General features: G+C 40.3%; 1 non-coding gene across 1 annotated transcript; it reads left to right on the plus strand.

Annotated features, from left to right (window-relative positions):
- Positions 1-8,746: 8,746 nt before the first annotated feature.
- Positions 8,747-8,853, plus strand: LOC132069060 (small nucleolar RNA R71). The gene has a single exon (XR_009417629.1). It is a non-coding gene; the product is annotated as a small nucleolar RNA R71 (small nucleolar RNA).
- The last annotated feature ends 1,882 nt before the right edge of the window (positions 8,854-10,735 follow it).

Genomic DNA, 10,735 nt, shown 5'->3' on the forward strand with positions numbered 1-10,735 from the left:
TTTCAAACAAGGGTGTAGGTTGGTTAGCGGCTAGTCAAGGAAAAGGTCAAAGGCTCAAAAGGGGAAGACTAGGAATTATATACATGAATGGGTAAGGCTTATAAGGAAAAGTGACTTCAAATTTACACAAAGAAATCCCAAGATCATCTCCACAACCAAACTATCCTTAGAATTCAAGCATGGAAAATCAGGCAAGTGCTAGATTGCAGATGTAAAGCATGAACTCAAACTAACAACTCAGACACACAATGGCATAAGAATCTCTTTTGATAATGAAAACACAACCTCCTAGCGATCATTCATCATCCACAATACCCCACATAACTATGAGGTCATAAAAAGAATCAATCTAGCAGTTCCTAAGTATGCATCAAAAATTTTGAGGAGTTTACAAATTTCAACCAAATATACAAAACATGCCATAAGTTCAAAACTGCTACCATATAAGTCATCACTACTCTACTTTATTTAAGGAACAACCTAAACATACCAGTTTCAACATAAATAAAACCCCTCAGGAAAAGAACTCTAGCAAAGAAAAGCCGAGGGGGTTCCTAAACACATATATACAAGTACAACAAGATCAAATACCCCACCCCCAACTAAAAATAATGCATTTTCCCCAAGGCATGTAAATAAGTAAATCAAAAGGTTAGGACTCCCTGGGGTGCTTTAGGAGCGCTGCTCATCCTGAGGTGTGACCATCTCATCAGTGTAGACCAGTGTTGGATCATCTACTGGGACCGTAGTGCCAGTGGGTGGCTCTATCTAGCTCTGAGAGAGAGGGTCCTCCTCGAGGACAGTAGTAGTAGCCGCCACGGGTACCACAATGCTAGGCACCATCTGCTGAATAGGAGGAGCGTGGCTAGACGATGCTCCCGTGAAATGGGTATCATGAACAGAGTGTCGCTGGACCTTTTTCAACTAATGCTCCTCTTCTTCACTTTCATCCTCCTCATCATCGTACTCATCCGCTCCTCTAGGTCTCTTGCCCACAGTATGGGGCAATGAGTTATCTCTAATTAATCGGACCACTAGGACAAGCTTTGCCAAATCTCTGTGTTAGTGGAGGGTTCGTTGGTTCAAGTCCATTTTTTACCTTCAGCTCTTGTACATCATTCTTCAGCTGCAAAATATCACCCTGAATCTCCCCCAAACCAACTACGGGGATCACCTTCTCCGACTCGAGAACTCTCCTCTCAAGGCCATCGATTCGAGAATGGATCTGTCGATGAGACTCCTTCCAAGATTGTTTCAATGGATGCAAGGCTTCCTTGATATGCTTCATCACGAACCCTATCAAATCTCTCATCAAACTGACAAACCGTTATCTGTCTCTCGGCTCACATAGGCATCATGAAAATTCGAGCGGTAAAAGCGAATTATGGTGCTTTCTAGGATAATCCGTGATGTAGAGTGCAACATGGGTAGCAAGGGTGGCTGTAGTGGCGGATGGACCTGAGGATGAGGATGGGACCTCTAAAGTAGAATGTGTTGCTGTATCAATATCACCCCAAACCTGCGAAGTCTCGAGTACGCCCTCTCCTGAGCCTGGGTCTTTGAAAGGGACTGTGCCACCATTGCTGGTTGTACAACAGTAAGATCTGGGGTATAAATTTCAATATCTTTGCTCTTCAACAAATCATATACACCGTTAGCCGAGAGCCGATGATCTCGAATGGGAAAATTCTGAACTCTTGCTTGCAGGCACAACCGCGTAAAGAGACATAGGTATGCTAATGATAACTCCTTCGTCATAGCTCGCTGGCGGAATTCTTTAGCAACTAGCTGGCCAACTTCAATAAGGAATTTAGACATGATGGCAGCTACTAGAATGGCCCTTTCAACCGCCAACATATTATCAGACTAAGTCGGGTAAAGCCTATGGACGATGACACTCTACCAGAATTCCCCATCAACCGAAAGGTCGGCTTTTTTCATCGGGGCAGATGTGTTTTTATTCCAAGCTAGAGACCCTTTATCAATAACCGATGAGACCTATGGTAACTAGGCCAGCCTGTCTTGTGGGGTACCACTCAACCTATATGTAAGCTCATCATTGTTTAGTGGCAGCACATAATCATTCCCGAAGTAGAAGCGGTTGATAGTCCAGCTTGAAATATCAACTTTCACCCCTCGAATTGTCACCTCTGTCAATGGATCTAGTTTTTTCTTTTTGATCTGGACTGGCTTAAAGGTGTTGTTAATCTCAAGCATAATTGGCATAAAACTCCCGAACTAGAACCGGGATATAATCTCCGGGATGTGGCTAAGGAAATTCCATTTATAGTAATCAATGAGAGAGAAGATTCGTGGGAATGTCTCCAACCCATCCATGCTGATTCTTTTTTCCTCATGGATGCTTTTTCTAGGCCTACCCCCTTCTTTTTCCTCTATTCCATGCTCATATATTTCTTTCAACCCCGAAATAAAGAACTGAATGCTGTGCTCTGACCTTTCCTTCATTCTGATCTCTCGTGGCCTCGCGGCCTCCTCCTTATTGGCCGATCTACTAGTGGATGACGAAGATTCCCCCTCTTCATACTGGGAGGATTGTCGAGCTTAAGTGGTACCCCTACCTCGGGTGACTCTGGCTAATGCTACATTATCCTCTGACTCCTCGCCAAAGATCCTCGGATTCATCACGGAGGTGCAGGCAGCCTTGTGGTTGGCCCCTACCTCTGCCTCTGCCAGTGGGTTGAGCAACCCCTCACCTTACTGGATTTTTCGAATTCATAACTGTGCAAACAATATTTGTACCATAATCCAAGAAAATAAAACAAAAAAATTTTGGGTTTTCTGTTATGAATTTAAGGAAAAACAAACCGAAATACAAATTTAAAATGAAACACAAGTACATATATACATAGTTGGAATATGATAGTATTGGACCGTAAAATATTTCACAGGTCGTGAAAAGTTTTATGGTCCGCATTTTGTACCGTCAAATGGTAACAGTAAACCAGATTTTGAGGACCTATTTGGCAGTGGAGTTCTATGGTCCATAAAACAGTTTACGATCCGTAGAACTCACCGTAAAATGGAAACACTAGCCAAGAATTGGGGAACCTATTTTATGGTGCAAGTTGCAGTCTGTAAAAAATTTCACGGTCCGTAAGTTGCATCGTAAACTAGGAACAGTGTGCTATAGTTGTGTAAAGGAATTTTTACGACACTTTTAATGACCTGTAAAATATTTTACGGTCCATCAACTTTGTCGTAAAACTTCCCATACTACAGCTGATCAAACTTCTCCCCAGCTTTGGTATGTGACTCTAAATTACAGTATACATGATTTTGAGAAATTTCCACACCTCACACCACATTGTTACACTCTCATAAGGTCGGGGGTTACTCAAACTTCACCCCGTTAACAATTTTATTCATTCAGGCATTTAATCGAACAGTTGGCAGGCATAACGAACCATGATTTCAAAACTTGAAAATAACTATCGGAATGCCCTCCGACCCATTGGAGGATTTGATTACTCGTCCCCCCATAAGTCTAACATCAACAATCATGCTAAGTAATCTCATCCCTAACTAAAATTTTCCATTATCTACTGCCACGAGATGAATTTGCAATTGTTTGCATTCAAGTATCATAGGAAACAAACCTAGGTTTATCACCCCTACCTTTATGCATCACACACGAGAGAAGAGAGTGAAAGGATTAACATACCTAAGATATGGGTTGCTTGCAATGGAAGAGAAAACACAAAACTTGTAGAAAGTTGGAACGACTATAGGAGGTTGAAGTGCGTATGATGAGAGGGGTATAGGAGTGGAGTGGGTTTTAATTATGGGTGATGTGAACGATTATGGAGTGAATTAAGGGAGAGGTGGAGTGATTTTAGGAATTGGACTTAGAGTGGGAGAGGGAAAGCTTGATATGGGGTTTGATTTGAATGAGGAGGGTATTTAAACCCTAGCCGTTCCTTTTTCTCCTTTTCCTTCTTTTACGTTTCTTATTTTTATTTTTAACGAACCATTCTACGATCATTCAACATACATGGAGAGTGACGTGGAGGCCCCTCAATGCTACATTTTTACTCTTCAATCGACGGACCGTTAATTTGTGTGTTAAAGTGTAACACTGAGCATGTTCTCAATGCTCCATTTTTATGCTTCCTTTTATGGGCCATAGAATTTTCTACGGACCGTAAAACCTGGCATAAAACAAGAACAGTGAACATGTTTTGCTGAACCCATTTTATGTTTCCTTTTACGGTCCGTAAAAATTTCGACGGGCTGTAAAATCTAGCGTAGAATTTCCATCGGCGTTTTTGCAGTTCCTTTTTCCAACTTGTGCATATCCTACACACAAACACACATCAAACTACTCTAAAAACCAAAAATACATGAATATAAACTTGGGTTTCCTCCCAAGAAGTGCTTGATTTAACGTCGCGGCACGACGGTGTTACCACTCTATTCAGGATCAAGAGTGTAACCATGCTTCAACCGGTGTCTGTCCACAATGCAGTCACCATCAATGCACTAATGGTAGTGCTTCACCCGTTGGCCATTTACTTTGAATGTTCTAGTCCCATCTTCAATTTTTAATTCTATTGCACCATTAGGTGAAACACTTACCAATCGCAATGGTCCCGACCATTTAGATTTCAATATTCCCGGAAAGAGCTTCAATCTTGAGTTGAACAACAACACATCATCACGGGGTTAAAAGTCCCCCTTAAGGATCTTCTTGTCATGATGGTGCTTCATTATCTCCTTGTACAAAGCCGCACTCTCATAGGCCTGATAGCGGAACTCATCCATCTCATTGAGTTGAAATATTCATTTTTCAAGAAGCTTGGTTACCTCTTATCCCAACCTATAAGGTGAAGTCCTCAACTTTTAAGCCCAAAGATCCCTAGTCATTTGGCCTTGTGTTCGAGAGACTTCAACTGCCACTTTGTCCGGCAGAGCCACTCTATGTTTGACATGCCATATTTTTCAAGCAAACGAAAACCAACCTATAAGGTGAAGTCCCAATGGGTATTTTGAACGTGACACTTTTTGCTTCTTTATTTGGTACCCAATTTTGGAGACATAATCCACGCGATATATCTAGCTTCTTAGACCATGAAATAAATATTTGCAAAAAGTTCTACAATTTTAGCATAGAATGATTCCTTTATCTCCAATAAGTTTGAGACTTCCAATAATACCACATTCAAGTAACTTTGCTATTGTTCGAGGGTGATACGGGGTAGCCACTCTATGTTTGACACCGTATTTTTCAAGCAAACCCACAAAAGACCTATTGTAAAAGTGCGAACCACCATCACTACATGATCGGTGGATACAACCAACCCTCTCGTATGGACCTATATCTAACAAATGGTCTCCTAAGAATTTCTCAAACGATTTTAAGACTATTACGATATTTCACCTCGAAGTCAAATTCTTACTCTATAACCTTCTTCGCCATCGATAATTCATGATCGTTGTATACAAGCCCCAACAACAGGCCCCGACTTTCTCAAACGTTTATAGCAAGCAACTTTGCTCATTAACATAGTAATTCATCGGGTAATAATTTAGGATGATCTTATTATGCCTTTAACCAAGAACAACACCGATAGCAAAACCGCTTGCATCACACATCAACTCCAATGGTAGGTCCCAATCAGGAGGAACAATGATAGGAGAAGAAGTAAGTCTCTCATTTAACTCACCAAATTCCTTGCGACACTTCTCATCAAATTTGAACTTAGCCTCTTTTTCAAGAAGCTTGCACATTGGCTTAGCTATCTTGGAGAAATCTTTGATAAAACGTCCGATAGAACCCGGCGTGCCCCAAGAAACTTCAGACTCCTTTCACTGAGATGGGTGGAGGAAGCTTGGCAATGATATCTATTTTGGCTTGATCAACCTCAATCCCCTTCTTAGAGATCTTGTGGCTGAGTACGATCTCTTCTTTCACCATAAAATGGCACTTCTCCCAGTTAAGAACAAGATTAGTCTCTTCACATCTCTTCAGCACTCGACCCAAGTGGTTAAGACATTAATCAAATGAATCACCCATAACAGAAAAGTCATTCATGAAGACCTCTAAGAAGTCCGCGATCATATCCGAGAAGATAAACATCATACACCGCTGAAACGTAGCCGGCGCATTACAAAGGCCAAACAGCATCCTGCTGAAAGCATTAGTCCCATAAGGACAAGTGAAACTATTCTTCTCCTGGTCTTCTAAAGTAATATTTATCTGGTTATAGCCGGAATACCCATTGAAGCAATAGTATGACCTTCCCGTCAGCCGATCAAGCATCTTATAAAAAAAGGCATAGGAAAATGGTCCTTGCAAGTTGCAAACTTCAGCTTTCGATAATCCATACAGATACGCCACCTAATAATAATTCTAGTTGGAATCAACTCGTTCTTAGCATTAGGCACCACTGTGGTGTCTCCTTTCTTCGGAACACATTGTACCTGGCTCACCCATTTACTATCTTCAATTGGATAAACAACTCCAGCATCTAACCACTTAATAATCTCTTTCTTGACCACCTCTGACATGGGTGGATTCAATCTCCTCTGATGTTCAACACTCGGTGTGCTATCCTCCTCAAGATGAATTTTATGCTCACAAATACCAGAAGAAATACCCCAAATGTCAACAATGGTCCACCCAATTGCATGTCTATACTCATTTAAAATCTCCAACAACCTCTTTGTCTACTCATCATTCAACAATACAGACACAATCACTAGAAATGTATTATTCAAAACAAGAAACCCATACCTCAGATGCGAAGGAAACTGCTTAAGCTCAAACTTAGACGGCTCAATAATAGATGGCTTCGCTAGAGGAGTCATTCTATTATCAAGATCAAGATCTAGCTTCTTTGGTTGGTAAGAGTAGGAACCCAACCCCACAAGATAATTAACAATCTCCATATAACCTTCCATATCATCAGCATCAAAGTTCACCAATATGGCTGCTAGAGCCTCGCCAAAACATTCTTCTTCTATTTTAAATTCAATGGCATCGTCTATCACATCAATGTCATCAGTAACCAAAACGCTTTCCTTAGCACTCGATAGTTTCATTCCTTTACTAGCCTGAAAGGTCACTTCGTCATTATTAACATGGAATTTGATCTCGTTCTTCTCTGAATCCATAAGAGCCCTTCCCATTGCAAGGAAAGGTCTCCCCAAAATAATAGGAACATCTCTATCAATAGCACAATTAAGAATCACGAAATTTGTCGGTAGAAGGAATTCGCTAACCCAAACAAGCATATCATCAACAACCCTAACTGGCCTCTTTATGGATCTATCAGCCATCTCCAGTTGCATGGTAGTAGGCCTAGGCATTCCCAACCCCGATTTCTTATAGATAGCAAGCGGCATTAGGTTAATGCTAGCCCCATCATCACATAAAGCACAAGCAAGATCATGGTGGCTAATAGAACAAGGAATAATAAAGGCCCCTGGATCCTCTTTCTTCTGAATCCTGGTTGTAGATATGATAAAACTAACCCGATGAGTCAGACTCACAGTGTCATGCTTGATTGGTCTCTTCTTTGTCAATAGCTCCTTCAAATATTTTGCAAAACCCGGCATCTCTTGGAAGGCATCAAAAAACGGGATATTTAGCGATAGCTGCTTTCCACCGATCATAAAATTGCAAACACTTAGCAACTTCTATCTTCTTCACCAACCTTTAAGGAAAATGAGGTGTAGATATAAATAGTTGGTCAAAGGGCGAACAGCCCCTTTTACCGTTACTTTGCTCGTGTCACCTCCATGCTTTTTTGAACTTTCCAAAATATCAGCAACCTACTTAACAATAAGAACCTCTATCTAGACCATCATATTGTGCCTACGGTTCTTCAGCAACTGGCTCGAGAACAATCACATTCTTCTCAGCACTTTGAAGTAGTTTCTCACTCCGAGTGCTAATAGCAGCACACCTCTCATTAGAATTACCTCCACCACTATTTGAATTTGGAATAGTGTCACTAGGAAATATCTCTCATCTGCAACTCGAGCTTCTAAATGGAAAATGTGTGAGATCCCACAGTTTCAGTCAGCCCCTTCAAAGTTTTATCAGGCTTGTCTTGGTTGGCTAGCACCTTCTCAAGCATGCTTTCTAACTTAGAAATTCCTTGCTCATTCGACTGACCTTTTGGTGGAATATAGGGATTGGAACTCCTATTCCAAAATTATTATTGTTGTTGTAGTTCCCCTGTTTCGAGCCACCATAGTTGTTGTTGTAATTATTGTCCCTGTTGAGGTCTCCATTGATTCTGAGTCTGATTCTGATAGCCTCCTTGGTAGTTCTGCCTTTAGTAAACCCCTTGAGATTTATTCACATAGTTAGCATCTTCAAATTGCATAGGAGGGCCTTCTTGATATGGACCCTCTTGAACTTGGTACATGCCCTTGGATATTCCCGAAACTTCTTCAATAACATTCACTTTCTTCGTTTCTCTGCCATCAAATCTCTTTGTCAACAAAGAAATATTGGCTGTAAGATGAGCTAGAGTCTGTTGAGTCTCTTGATTCTCTTTCACAATATTATAGATCATTGGAGCTCCTTAGGATACACTGTCAGTACTACCCGAACGTCGTGCTTGATTGTGAGTAGTAAGCTTATCAAGCAACTGAGTGATTCGGGCGTATGTCTTGTCCATGAAACACCTACCTGCTTACTTATTCGCCACTGTTTGTGTCAGTAGATCCAACCCTCTATAGAACTTCTCCATCAATATATGGTTTGGAATTTGGAAAACTATGATTTGGAGACTTTTCTAAATACTTCTTGAATCTCTCCCACGCTTCATATAGGTGCTCCCCCGGAAGCTGTTTGAAATCATAAATCTTACCACGAATTTTAGCTATCTTGCTCGGCGGAAACCACTTCTTGAGAAAGACAGCAACCAGCTCTCCCCACGTATGAATAGTGTTGTGGGAGAGGGGGGGGAGGGGCTTTTCAAACCAAACTCTTGCATTACCGGCTAAAGAATATTTGAAAACTCTTAGCTGAATCGCATAATCAGTAACAGCATTCTGCATGTGTTGTGCACACACACCCACAAAATTCTTCAAGTGTTGATGAGGGGCATCATTGGTAGAGCTCCAAAAATATCCCTCAAGTTTGAGCAGTTGGTAGATAGAGGAATCAATCTTGCAATTTGCAAAATTCACCCTAGATGGAACAACAGTAGATGCATATTCCACCTCGTCTAACATATCCGCAAAGACATTCTCAACCTCCACCTCCATTGGTGGGTCTTGTGCTTGCAAACCCCTATTACCAGCTCCTCCACATCCTTCTCTGTTGTTCATGATCACCAGGTTCACAGTAAATAGCAAACAAGGTGTGATGGAATAGAACAAGACTTAAAGTAAAGCACAAACTATTTAGTAATTTCAAAATCGTATTTCCAGGCAATGACGCCAAAATTTGATACGCCCAAATTACACCTATTAAATGGTGTAAAGAAAACGATGTCAAATATAGTAACCCAACTAGGTTGGGTTCGAATCTCACAGCGAATATGGTGTGAAAAGGTTACTAATGTAGTTGAGCACTTTTTTACGGTCTAGTTTTGTATTCCATTGAGGTTGTAAAAGATAGTTTGTTTATTAACTAAATTGCTTTTGCTTGTAATAAATATGATTAAAGAAACAAAGGCAGTGTTCCCCTTAGATGAAGTGTATGCGAGGGTATTACCCTTGATATACTTGTGATTGATTGTTGTACGAATGCACTTAACCACTATTTAAATCCCTAATATTTCCCAATAGTTAAGGACTATTTCTCTTTATGATTTTTCCAAATATAAAAGAGTATCTATGAAGAACGGTTAATTTGAGCCAAGTAAATTCCTCTTATTCCTAAGTGAATCTATTAAACGAGGGTTAACGCCCCGAGTTCTTGTTACTTGTTCTTACCAAACCCTAACCTATTTTCCGAAATAAATCAAGGTTTATTGCTTAAGTTAATTCTTGCAACCATCAACTAACAATGGAGAACAACGAATAAGTAAACCCTAAGAACCCATTATGCATATATCAATCCCAATTTCCAATCACATAACACCCATCATTGGGTTCACAACCTTAGTAATGAATTTAGCTACTCATATTGAAGAACAAAGAACATAATATAAAAGAATTCATAATGTGATTAGAATAAGAATAAAGTAATCACAATTGTCTTGTCTAGTTCTCCAAAAAGCTCCAAAAACAATAGAGTATTGAATGATAAAAGAATAATATTGTTATCTGACCAAGAAGAGTCTAAACAAACCCTACAATAAGTATTTATAATGGTTCAAGTCGTGAGAATTAAGATGACAAAACTGCCCCCGTCGGCACTATTATACGAACTATCAAAAGTTATACGGTCCGTTAACTGTCCCCTTCAACCATCAAACTGTCTTATTTAATACTTTTGCTCTTCCAATTCGACGGATCAAAATGTTATACGGTCCGCATAAATCTTCCGCAGGATTTCCCTTGGCTGAATTAAACACTGTTATTGATTGACGGTAGGTTTCATGGCCTGTCAAATACCATCTTTTTGCTACATGAAATTTTCTTTGGTTGACAGGTAAACTGTGACCAGTTTACGATCCATTGACGTCCCTTAGAATGTTCTGCGGTCGGTCTTTTGTCCCGTCAAATTGCTCATTTAGTTACTTGTCATTTTTCACTTCTTATTGCAATCTTTTCATGTAATTCTCATACTTTAGACATACAGACACTAGAT

The sequence above is a fragment of the Lycium ferocissimum genome, chromosome 8 (assembly GCF_029784015.1).
Source record: "Lycium ferocissimum isolate CSIRO_LF1 chromosome 8, AGI_CSIRO_Lferr_CH_V1, whole genome shotgun sequence".
Lineage (NCBI taxonomy): Eukaryota > Viridiplantae > Streptophyta > Magnoliopsida > Solanales > Solanaceae > Lycium > Lycium ferocissimum.